The sequence below is a fragment of the Thalassophryne amazonica genome, chromosome 5 (genome assembly GCF_902500255.1).
Source record: "Thalassophryne amazonica chromosome 5, fThaAma1.1, whole genome shotgun sequence".
Taxonomy (NCBI): domain Eukaryota; kingdom Metazoa; phylum Chordata; class Actinopteri; order Batrachoidiformes; family Batrachoididae; genus Thalassophryne; species Thalassophryne amazonica.
The window spans coordinates 120,083,049-120,095,143 of NC_047107.1; the positions used below are offsets into that span (position 1 = coordinate 120,083,049).

A 12,095-nucleotide genomic window follows, 5' to 3' on the forward strand; every position below is an offset into this window, starting at 1 on the left:
TTTGGTTGTGGAGCTACGGTTCGATGCTTGTGTTGAATCTGGAGGTCAGAGTTTATAGAAAATTCTTCACAGAGCCATTTGTCCGTAATCTGTCTGCCTGAGTCGCTCTTTGACTCCGGCTCCTCTTGTATGCTGTAAATCCGTAGGTTATTCTGTCGAGCCCTCAATTCCAGATCATTCAGTTTATCTACGTATAATCATTTTGTGCTCTTGTACTCTGTTTCTGGCACTTTGTTCCCCAATGTCTGTGGTCCTTTTTGCTAACTTCTGGTCAATGTTTTCTTTGCGTTCCTTCAGCTCACTGCTCATTTGAGCTGTAACGTCTTCTTTGAATGTTTTCAGGTCTGTTTTTGGTTGGTTCTGCGGAGCTTGGATTTGTTTGCTAATGTTATCCAGGCTGCTTTGAAATGACGCCATGTTAGCTTCAGGTGTTAACTTGCTCTCATTAGTTGAGTGAGTTTCTTTACCTTGAGTGTCTGTGTTCTTTTTATTCTTCAATTTTGTTGAATCTCTGCTCATATTCTTAGATTTAAGGTTTGCCGTCACATATATGTTGAGTTTATTATGTTGGCTTACGGGAGCTCCTGATTTATACGTCCATGCTGCGCGAGTGTCCCACCGGAAGTCCACGTCAAAACAGTTTTTAAATGTTAGTTGTGTTTAAAGAAGGAAAAAGTTACCCAAATCCAAATGGGCTTTTGTGACACAGTTTTTGTTCATTAACTACAGAATCCATCACACGGTGAACTGGCGACCCCACCTGCTGAGAACTTGTTTGATTTGTGGATGAGGATCTGATCCTTGTTGGACCCGGCGGCCGACAGCAGTTCCCCCCAAAACGTACCCAGGAAATGGCCTCCTCCACGTCCATAAAGCTGTTTTATGGGGTCTATGGAGCGGCTGCCTGCTCGGGCTGATGAGCAGTCAGTCCCCAAGAGCTCAGCACTTTGCTCATGTGCACATCAACAGGAATGAATGAGGATCAACAAGTGTCTGCATGCATTGTCTTTCTCTCTGTTTCACTTGTTCACTTGCTGTATCTAATCATAAGGGGTGTGTGTGTGTGTGTGTGTGTGTGTGTGTGTGTGTGTGTGTGTGTGTGTGTGTGTGTGTGTGTGTGTGTGTGTGTGGCCAACCTTGTCCTTGTGGCAGCGGTTTGGTGATGTTGTAAACCAGTTCCTCGCTAGGTGTCTCGGAGTCGACGAAGGACAGAGAAGCAGGCGTTATCTCGGTGATGCCGTCTTCCAGAGCCTGTTCACACAAACGCAAACATGCTGAGGAGCCTTAAAACAGCAGCTGTGACCACAAAGGCCAAAGCACCGAAAAACACAAAACAGGCAGAAAACCAGCCACAGAATGCCCTGGTCACACTGCAACGGGCCTTCAAAAACAACCTGCAGCCTGAATTATTTCCTAATTCATTGTTAAATGATTTTTTTTTAGCAGTTTCTGCTTTACTTGAAGTTGAAATTGTTTGTGCTTACTCAGCTGTATTGTTAAGTGACCACACTTATCATCTTGATGTTTGAATGTATTCTCTGTAATTACCATTCAATTATGTTGCTGGAATTTTTTTTTAAATTTATCTATATATGCAAGAACGGCAAAAAAAAACCTTTTTTTCTGACTTTTCCTGGACAGAACTGATTTCATGATAGTCAACTCTCTGATACTTTAAACAGCTATGAATTAGGGAAATAATCACAGCAATTTCATACAGGTTTTATAATATATTTTAGAATTTCATGTGTGCCTGCTGTTTTACTTGAAAATTTACAGTTTACAACTTGGAGTTTTCATGAGATTTTCGTTCGTCCCTCACCGTGATCAATAGGTCACAACCGAGGGCCAGCTGGGGGAATCCTGGGGTTCGAGGCAGCACTCCTATGGTGACGGTCTGGATGTCAGTCTGTGTCAGTGGGTGGGCCTCTGTAGAAACCTGCACACACAACACATAAATAAATAAAAATAATAATAATAAACACCAATAAACAAGCAACAAAACAACCTCCCTCTGATTGTGTTCTATTGATTGACTGAGTTTATTTAGTAAAATAATGTACAAGGTACATACGAGGTCTGTCCAAAAAGTATCGGACCTTTTTATTTTTTGCAAAAACCATATGGATTTGAATCACGTGTGATTGCATCAGCCAAGCTTGAACCTTTGTGCGCATGCGTGAGTTTTTTCACGCCTGTCGGTTGCGTCATTCGCCTGTGAGCAGACTTTGTGTGAGCAGTGGTCCACCCCTCTCGTTGGATTTTTATTGCGCATAAATGTCTGAATGATTTGGAGCTTTGCTGCATCAAATTTTTCCAGAAACTGTGAGAGACCTCCAGCTGGACACCATTCGAAAAATTTAGATGGCTTTCAGCGACGATTTTATGGGGATTACACAAATTAAGGAGTGCTCCAGCCGGTTTAAAGACCGCCCACAGCGTCTGAGAGCGCGGCGTGCTCCGAGCGCCGATCGACAAGCTCAAACCCCCGCTCAAACAACCAGATCATTTCCAACGTGAAGGCTTTGTTGATCCGGGACGTCGTCTAACTTTCACAAAAAAGGCAGAAGGCATGGACATCAGCACTTTTCGGCACATTCTACTGTTACAGGAGTTTTTTTTCATGGAAAGAGAAGCGGAGGATTGCGCCACCATGCTGCTCATGGCGCGGGACAAAACCACCTCCGTGTTAGTCTCACAGGACGGCTTTCAGGTGGCTTTCAGACGGCTTCCGGTTGCTTTTCAGTCGTGTGAGTATCCAAGAATTGTGCATGAGCTGGACATGCCCCAACATGTCCAGTGAGGCTTCATCACGGCGGTGCTTTGCGCCATGTGGCTCCATCGTTCCTCCGCACGTCTGTCTCAATGTGCCGAAAAAGTGCTGATGTCCACGTCTTTTCAACAATTCCTGTGCTAGTCAGACGACCATACCGGATCAAGACAGCGTCCCAGTTTAGAAATGAACGGCACATTTCACTGTACAGGAGATTTTTGTCATGGAAAGAGGAGCGGAGGCACTCGCATGGTGCAAAGCAACGCCATGATGAAGGCCTCACAGGACATGTTGGGGCATGTCCAGCTCATGCAACAATTTCTCGGATACTCACCGACTGAAAAGCAACCGGAAGCCATCTGAGCCACCTGAAAGCCGTCCTGTGAGACCAACCAGGACGTGGTTTTGTCCCGCGCCATTAGCGGCATGGTGGCGCAATCCTCCGCTTCTCTTTACATGAAAAAAATCTCCTGTAACAGTTAGAATGTGCCGAAAAAGTGCTGATGTCTATGCCTTCTGCCTTTTTTGTGAAAGTTAGATGACGTCCCGGATCAACAAAGCCTCACGTTGGAAATGATCTGGTTGTTTGAGTGGGGTTTGAGCTTGTCGATCCGGTGCTCGGAGCGCGCCGCGCTCTCAGACGCCTGTGGGCGGTCTTTAAACGGCTGGAGCACTCCCTTAATCTGTGTAATCCCCATAAAATCGTCGCTGAAAGCCATCTGAATTTTCCAACTGGTGTCCACCTGGAGGTCTCTCACAGTTTCTGGAAAAATTGATGCAGCAAAGCTCCAAATCGTTCAGACATTTATTCGCAATAACAATCCGACGAGAGGGGGGTGACCACTGCTCACTCAAAGCTTGCTCACAGGTGTATGACGCAACCGACAGGCGTGAAAAAAGTCACGCATGCGCACGAAGGTTCAAGCTTGGCTGATGCAATCACACGTGATTCAAATCCATATGGTTTTTGCAAAAATGAAAAAGGTACGATACTTTTTGAACAGACCTCGTATAAAATACACGGATAGCACAAGAAAGTGAAAAACACTTGTTCATTGTGGTCCAATATCAAGTCAAATATCACAGTCAGGACAACGTAACAAAGGTAATACTAAATTAATAATTGTGACAAATTATATAAATTTAAAAACAGAGTAATGTATAACATAACAGTCATAAAAATAAAAATGATACTAAACATAATGATCAAAATAAGTGACATTGGTTAACAACAATATAATACCTAAATAATTAAAACACTAACAAAAGTGACTGACCAATACAAAAAGAAATTAGTAAAATAATAAACTAAATGTAAATACACTAAGAAAGGATAAAAGGGTTACATGACTGTTGATAAAATCTGAACATATAAAAAACATTTAACCCCTCTTTTGAAAGCACCTTTGGACTCATATGAACTACAAAAACTTGTCCCATGTTCTGTTATGGCCTCATTTTTCCCATTTAATCTTCCCAGCATTTTCTCACGCTGCATTTTCAGCCATTCTCTCTCTCTCCATGTTTTGAGAGTTGGAGTTTGGGCGTGCTTTCCATAGCATCAAGATAAGCCGAGCACAGGTGGCCCAATCCAATGTTTAGCACTCTGAAACTGCCTTATCCACCTGTGGCACCCCGCTTCTGCCTCCCCAACAAGCATAAACTTGGTGACCCAGGTCATTTACACTGTAACCCAACCTTCCATGTGCCTATGGATATTCCATATTGAACAATGTCCACTGGTTTCTCCAATATTCCATTTTGGAGAAACCAGTGGACATTCCATAAACCACGCAACAAAGTACCTTTTGCAATTTTGCATTTCCAACATAGATCATCTTTACTAATGCCTAGTATGAAGTCGGAATAGTGTGAAATAATACCTGTTAAGAATATTATATTGAATATATTTACCTTTGGTCTCCCTAATATAAGCCCGTTTTCAGAAATAATAGAATCCCATGTTCCTTCTTCAAAGGTACAACCTAGATCTCTTTCCCATATCATTTTAAGACTTTTATGTGTGTTGAGTTTAACCCATGGGCATACATTATACCATTTTGATGCTTTACAAAGTAAAGACTGGCAGTGGTAAGAAATGCTTGGAGTTTTTCTACTGAGGAAATTTTATTTTATCCTTTCAAACAGTCTCTGAGTTGTAAATATTTCCAAAAGTTGCCCAAACCCTCCAGTTTAAACTTTTCCTTTCAAATCATTAAATGACATAAATACATATTTCTCATACAAGTCACCAATTATCCAATTACAAGTCAGAAATTATAGGGGAGGTGATGGTCTAGTGGTTGGGCTTGAGATCAGAGGATCCCCTATTCAAATCCCAGCTTAACTGGAAAATCACTGAGGGCCCTTGAGCAAGGTCCTTAATCCCCTCGTTGCTCGCGGTGGGTAGTGAGCAATGGTGGGCACAGTTCCAATAATCCAATAACAGATAATTATCAAAGATAATGTTTTCATTATTGGATTATCTTTTTAGATACTTTAAAAACATTATCAGACTCATTATCTTCGATTAAAGTTTTGTCCGATACTTTAGACAACGTAAACATAGTAAACAAAGCTGAAACAGCAGCAACATTTTTAAAATTTAAAACTACTTGGCACCTACCTGTTAAAACTTTCCTAACAGATGTATAGTTCTACCCTCTGCAAACAGAAAAGAGCTGCTTCCAGGTGAAACCACTCTATCCTCTGCAGGCAAAGGAGAACTAGTCACAAAAAACAAAACAAAACATTTTCTTTAACACCATACTGATACACTGGCAATATCACCCAAGTCATCCAGAGGCATACATTTTTAACTTATGGTTCAAATTTTAACCAAACTAATTTTGGACAAGTTATGTTTTAGTTTTAAAGTAATGTGCTAATTTTTAAGGTTTTAGTGAGCACATGCTGTGCCCAGCAGTGCATTATGGGTAGGATAGGGTAATCTCAATACATTCACAACAGGACAAATGCATTTCAGACACTCTGTTCAGGCTCCACAAACAGCAGCTTTAAATGCTAGTGCCTAAAACTCTCGTGAATATATTCTCTGGGTTTATAGACGCTATTGCATTTGTGTTTGTTAAATTCCACGCATCTTAAATGTAGCAGACATGGATTATCTGGAATTTTGTTTTGGCAAGTTTTCAAGGCCTCTACTGCCATCTACTGGCCAGTAGTGTTCATGGCAGTTCATGGCTGAAGATGAGCAGACACTATATGATATTTTTAATCACTGTACTTGGTTTCAGTTCAAACTGTACAACAGAACCGCACGGTGTAAAAGTTCACAGCACCCGATTTATGTTCTCACACACACTGTACATTCAAAAACCACATGTCGACTCATGTTTCCAGAAGCAAGATGTAAGCTTTTTTTCAAACTGAATTTACAAAAACTCTCGAAGCGAGACATCAAAGTTTAAAAACAAAACAAAACAACAACAACAAAAAAAACATTACAAGACCGCTCTGCAGTGTTTGTACATGCACAGTGCGAGCGGTTGGATGCTTGTAGCTCTTCAGCAGCAGGATACCCTCACGACAGCCGACCAGAATAATATCAAACAGGTTTGATTTTCATCTGACCATACGATTGGCGATCAGGAGGTGGTCGTGAGATGTTAAACGCAGCTTGTTACTCCATGTACACTACACAATGCAGGACGCGTGATTAACCTGAAACTCGGTCCAAAAAAATTCTCGCATGAATGAAAAATCATCTGAAAAAGGGCCAAAACTCGCACAGTGTAAAGCCAACATTTATGTGCCATGCGGCACCGCCGCAATGCGCGAAGCCTCCGCTCCTCTTTCCATGACAAAAACTCCTGTAACAATGGAATGTGCCGTTCATTTCCAAACTGGACGCTGTGTTTTATCCGGGACGTCGTCTGACTAGCACAGGAATTGTGAATAGACGTGGACATCAGCACTTTTTCGGCACATTGAGACAGACGTGCGGAGGAATTCCGGTGCGGTGCCGCATGGCGCAAAGCCACGCTGTGTTGAAGCCTCACGAGACATATTCTGGCATGTCCAGGTACATCCACAATTTCTCGGATAATCACTCGATGGAAAAACCACCGACAGCTGTCTGAACGCCATCTCAAAGCCGTCCTGTGAGACCAAAATGGAGGTGGTTTTGTCTCGCTCCAGTAGCGAATCCATTGTGACGCGCGAAGCCTCCGCTCGGCTTTCCATAACAAAATCTCTTGTTAAAAGTGAAATCTGCCGGAAAATGGTTGATGTCCAGCTCTTGTGATAACCAGAGAAATGGCACACGATGGTCACGGATCCAGACAGCCATCCGTTTAGAAATGAAATGGTCGTGCAGCCTGTCGATGGCGGCTTCGGAGCGCGGCGCGTCCCACAGCCGCTGGGGGCCATCCTTAAACCAAAAGTAACACTCCTTATTCTCTACTAAGCCCGTAACATTTTCACCGAAAGCCAGATAAATTTTTCTAATGGTTTCCAGCTGCCAGTCTCTAACAGTTTCTGAAAATTCTGATGGAAAAAAAGCCCAAATCATTCCGCCATTTCCTGGCAATGAAACAACGACGAGGGGGCTGAACCACTCCTCACTCAAAGCCTGCTCACAGGCGAATGACACAACCGACAGGCGTGGAAAAACTCACGCATGCGCACGAGGGTTCAAGCTTGTCTGACGCAATCACACGTGATTCAAATCCATATGGTTTTTGAAAAAAATAATAAGGTCGGATACCTTTCTAATAGACCTCGTATGTTATATTTTAACTTTGTACAAATGACAGAATTGACATCAATGGAGTTATTCTATCAGTATTCACACCAAACCATAAGTCAGCATGACTATTTTCCAAGACCTCCGCCTGACCGGAGTGTTGCAATTGGTACAGAGCTGGCTTTGTGGCTGCTCTCAGCTTGTTTCTGTGCTAGAAGCTGTGTAGTAAACAAGAGCTTCCAGCAGGGAGCAGGATGTTCAAACATAGAAGTGTGGGCTCACTGTTTGGGTCTGTTGTCACTTTTGATGCTTCCAAAAGCGATCGTAGTGTTAAAACTCAAATTCACCTTGTTAGTAGTTGAAAATGTACCAGAGACAATACTAGAATTTATTGGTTATCTGTAACTTCTGATACATTTTTGGGTGGTTTATCGGTTTATCTTTATCAAAGATAACTTTTCAGTTATCTGATTATCTGTTATCGAAGTTAATTTATTGGGTATCTATGCCCACCACTGGTAGTGAGTGCCTTGAATGGCAGCACCCTGACATCAGGGTGAATGTGAGACATTGTTTGTAAAGCGCTTTGAGCGTCTGATGCAGATGGAAAAGCGCCATATAAATACAGTCCATTTACCATATGTATACATTTCTTTAACCATTGAGACCAATAAATTGTCTGTTTACTTATTTTAATTTTCGGATTTTGCCACAGGGATGCATATTTTTGGAAATAAGGAGAGACAGTACATTTTTTGTGAACCTCCAGCCATACAATTTTTGAAAACTTCAAAATAGGGTTATCAAGCTCATTCCCTTTTTTAAAATCAGTTTTTTCTTTAGTTAAAACCTCAATAGGAGTGAACAGAGAGGTGTCATGCTTGTCCCCAGCTCAGGCTTTAGGTCCAGATTTCGGCTCTATGTCCTATATGGTTTTCTGGTTTTTGTTTTCATATGTTTATACTTTCTCTTGTAAATCTCAGTTTGGTTCTGTTTTTTGCTTTGCTTTGCTTACTATTTAGTCACTGGTTCCATTCTTTATCTTATCATTTTGTTTCACATTTATTTATTATATAGTTGGTTTTTGTATTTGTTCAGTCATGGTGCTTTAGGTTTCTTTAGTCTTGGTTTCGTTCTCTATATTACATTTATTGTATAATGCTTAGTCACAGGTTTTTGTTATTATTTATCTTTGGTGTTGCTTATCAATCAATCAATCAATCAATTTTTTTTTTTATATAGCGCCAAATCACAACAAACAGTTGCCCCAAGGCGCTTTATATTGTAAGGCAAGGCCATACAATAATGATGTAAAACCCCAACGGTCAAAACGACCCCCTGTGAGCAAGCACTTGGCTACAGTGGGAAGGAAAAACTCCCTTTTAACAGGAAGAAACCTCCAGCAGAACCAGGCTCAGGGAGGGGCAGTCTTCTGCTGGGACTGGTTGGGGCTGAGGGAGAGAACCAGGAAAAAGACATGCTGTGGAGGGGAGCAGAGATCGATCACTAATGATTAAATGCAGAGTGGTGCATACAGAGCAAAAAGAGAAAGAAACAGTGCATCATGGGAACCCCCCAGCAGTCTACGTCTATAGCAGCATAACTAAGGGATGGTTCAGGGTCACCTGATCCAGCCCTAACTATAAGCTTTAGCAAAAAGGAAAGTTTTAAGCCTAATCTTAAAAGTAGAGAGGGTGTCTGTCTCCCTGATCTGAATTGGGAGCTGGTTCCACAGGAGAGGAGCCTGAAAGCTGAAGGCTCTGCCTCCCATTCTACTCTTACAAACCCTAGGAACTACAAGTAAGCCTGCAGTCTGAGAGCGAAGCGCTCTATTGGGGTGATATGGTACTACGAGGTCCCTAAGATAAGATGGGACCTGATTATTCAAAACCTTATAAGTAAGAAGAAGAATTTTAAATTCTATTCTAGAATTAACAGGAAGCCAATGAAGAGAGGCCAATATGGGTGAGATATGCTCTCTCCTTCTAGTCCCCGTCAGTACTCTAGCTGCAGCATTTTGAATTAACTGAAGGCTTTTTAGGGAACTTTTAGGACAACCTGATAATAATGAATTACAATAGTCCAGCCTAGAGGAAATAAATGCATGAATTAGTTTTTCAGCATCACATAAGCTTATCAGATTATGTTCCATTTGTCGTTTATTGCATTATTCAGTTGTCACCGGTTTTGTTTTCAGTTCAACCGATAGTTTCTTTTTCCATTGTTATTGTATTCATTGTTATTGTATTCACTTTTCTGTACCATTTCCATTCTAGTTTTAGTTTTAATCATTAGTTTTCTTGTTTTCCCCTTTTTGACTTGTTATGGTACCTCTTAGGTTTGCTCCTTTTGTTTTGCTCACAGTCATTTTTTGAGCACGTCATGTTTTTCACAGTTAGTTTTGTTATTAGTTATTTGATGCAGCCCTGCTCCAGCCGTTCAGACATTTTCCTCAACCCCCTTCCAATCACCACGGTTTCCTCCTCGAGGGCAGAAGACGAGAGACCGGGAACGTCATCACTTCTGCGCAATGAACTAGAAACACACCGTCTGAGCAGGGATCATGCGGGAGGGGCACCTGTCATGAGCGGGGCAGGGAGAAATCTTGTTACAACAACCAGAAACGGTTTAATAACGTGGAAATCCGGCAAATGTAAAATTTTCCTGCAACAGGTGATACCCCAGACTTTGTGCAGTTTTCCAACGGTGTCATGAGCACCTTTCAAAGCTGAAAGAGCGCTGTCATATGCCAGGGAGGGTGACATTGTACAGGCAGAAATTAGAGGTGAAACTCTCCAGGGGACTCTTATCAGGACATGCGATGCCGATGGTGATTTGGCTGGGTTCCAAATCTTCTCGAGCACCTTGTTCAATCAAACGTGAAAGTGTTATCTGAAAGCTTACTCGAATTGGTTGTTCAAGTCGTGCATAATCCCACTGGTGGGGGTTATAAGCGTAAAATAACCAGCCTTCTTGATAATGAGCTGATAGTGAAAAAGGCCAGGTGTCTCAACATTGTGCGTAATGTGTTGTGGCTGGCGTGCCTGGCTGGCTTTTGTGTGTCTTCTGTTTCTGTCTTTTGGTTTTCCTCCCAGGTGGTGCGCATTTGGGACTGAGTGGCTGTGTAGCTGAGTTTATCAGGACCTCACCCTGATCACCTGAGGCTGATCACGTGCAGCTTGTCAGGACTCACAGCTGTGGTGCATCTACATGGATTGGAACATGGTAGCATTTAAGTCTGGAGTACACAGTGTGTATTTGCCAGAGACTCGACCTTGTGACCAGACGGGTGAGATCGTCGTCTCAAGAGCCATCTCATCATCAGTGGATGCAGAGAACGTCCAGGTTTGATGCATGGTCTGTGAAAGAGGAGGGGGTGAGGTCTCATGCTCGTCAGCACACTTCCTGAGGTACGTTAGGTTTTGTGACTAACATTTATACAGTCAGTAAATGTGGTGTCCCTCACACCTTATTGTATTGAGCTGTTATGTTGGTCGTTTTAATTAGCTTCCACTGCAGTGAGTTTGTGAACAGGATGTTCCATGCCTGCAGGGTGGGAAGCTGATTAGTAATTAAGCCAGGAAGTGTTTGCTGTTTGTACACCTTTGAGCGTTCTCTCTGTGTGTTGAGTGTGGACTCACAAGATGATTTCTTCATTCACAGACTCGGTTTGTCGCGGCCACCTGGGGGGTGTTGGCGGGGTCCTGGGGTCCGAACTGGTTCTGGCTCCGGACCGTTAGCGCTGCTGGGAGCGCACCGCAATCCACCACGCCAGACCGCGCACTTTTATATTTATCACATCACTGTTATGTTTATTAAACTCTGTTATCCTTTGTACCGTGCTCTGCTTATTTTATACTGGGTCCTTCAAACGCTGGTCGGTTCTCCGGGCTGCGTCCGACACATAACATAATGTTGATAATCAGCTATGCTTTGCAATAAATTACAAAGTTACAAAGTTCCGTTGGCTTATCGACGAGCACACCCGTGTCATTTGACCACCTTGGAAAATTTGAATTGGCTCTCGATTGCAAAATTGTGGTGTTTTTTAGAGCTGACGGGGAAAGAAAGCTATCCAGAAAAAACAGCATTTCTATTTCTTTACATAAACCATTATTACGGTATCATGAACCTGAAACAGTTCCTGGGGGTGAAATATTTCTGTGATTTTTGCTTTACCGGATATGAGTGTCAGCGGGGGTACTCCTGCTCGTGGCGCTGTGGTGTATGCGAGACCCCCGACTGTGGAGACAATGATAAACACCCTATTTCCTGCATTGATTGTAACAAGAACTGTCAGACTGAGCTATGCTATGTCAGGCATAAAGAACCAAGGTTGCGACCTGTCGCAAGTAAATCTGTAAGCCTGTGTGATTGCAGGAAAATATCTCTTAAATGCAGAAGAGAGTATTATGTACCCTTCTCTAAAAAAGCAGCTCTCACGTCTGTAAGCACTCGTCATGTCCGATATGCGGTGAAAAGCTTGAGGAGACATACGAGCCCCACTTGTGCTATATGACACCAATCAAACTAACAGAGTCTTATTCTGACAAATACGTGTTTTATGACTTTGAAACATTTATGAATGATGTCGGAGAATACGAGGTCTGTTAG

General features: G+C 42.5%; 1 protein-coding gene across 1 annotated transcript in view; it reads right to left on the minus strand.

The window, feature by feature from the left end:
• Positions 1 to 12,095, minus strand: part of fras1 (Fraser extracellular matrix complex subunit 1) — a 786,018-nt gene that overhangs the window by 157,891 nt on the left and 616,032 nt on the right. The window lies entirely within an intron of this gene.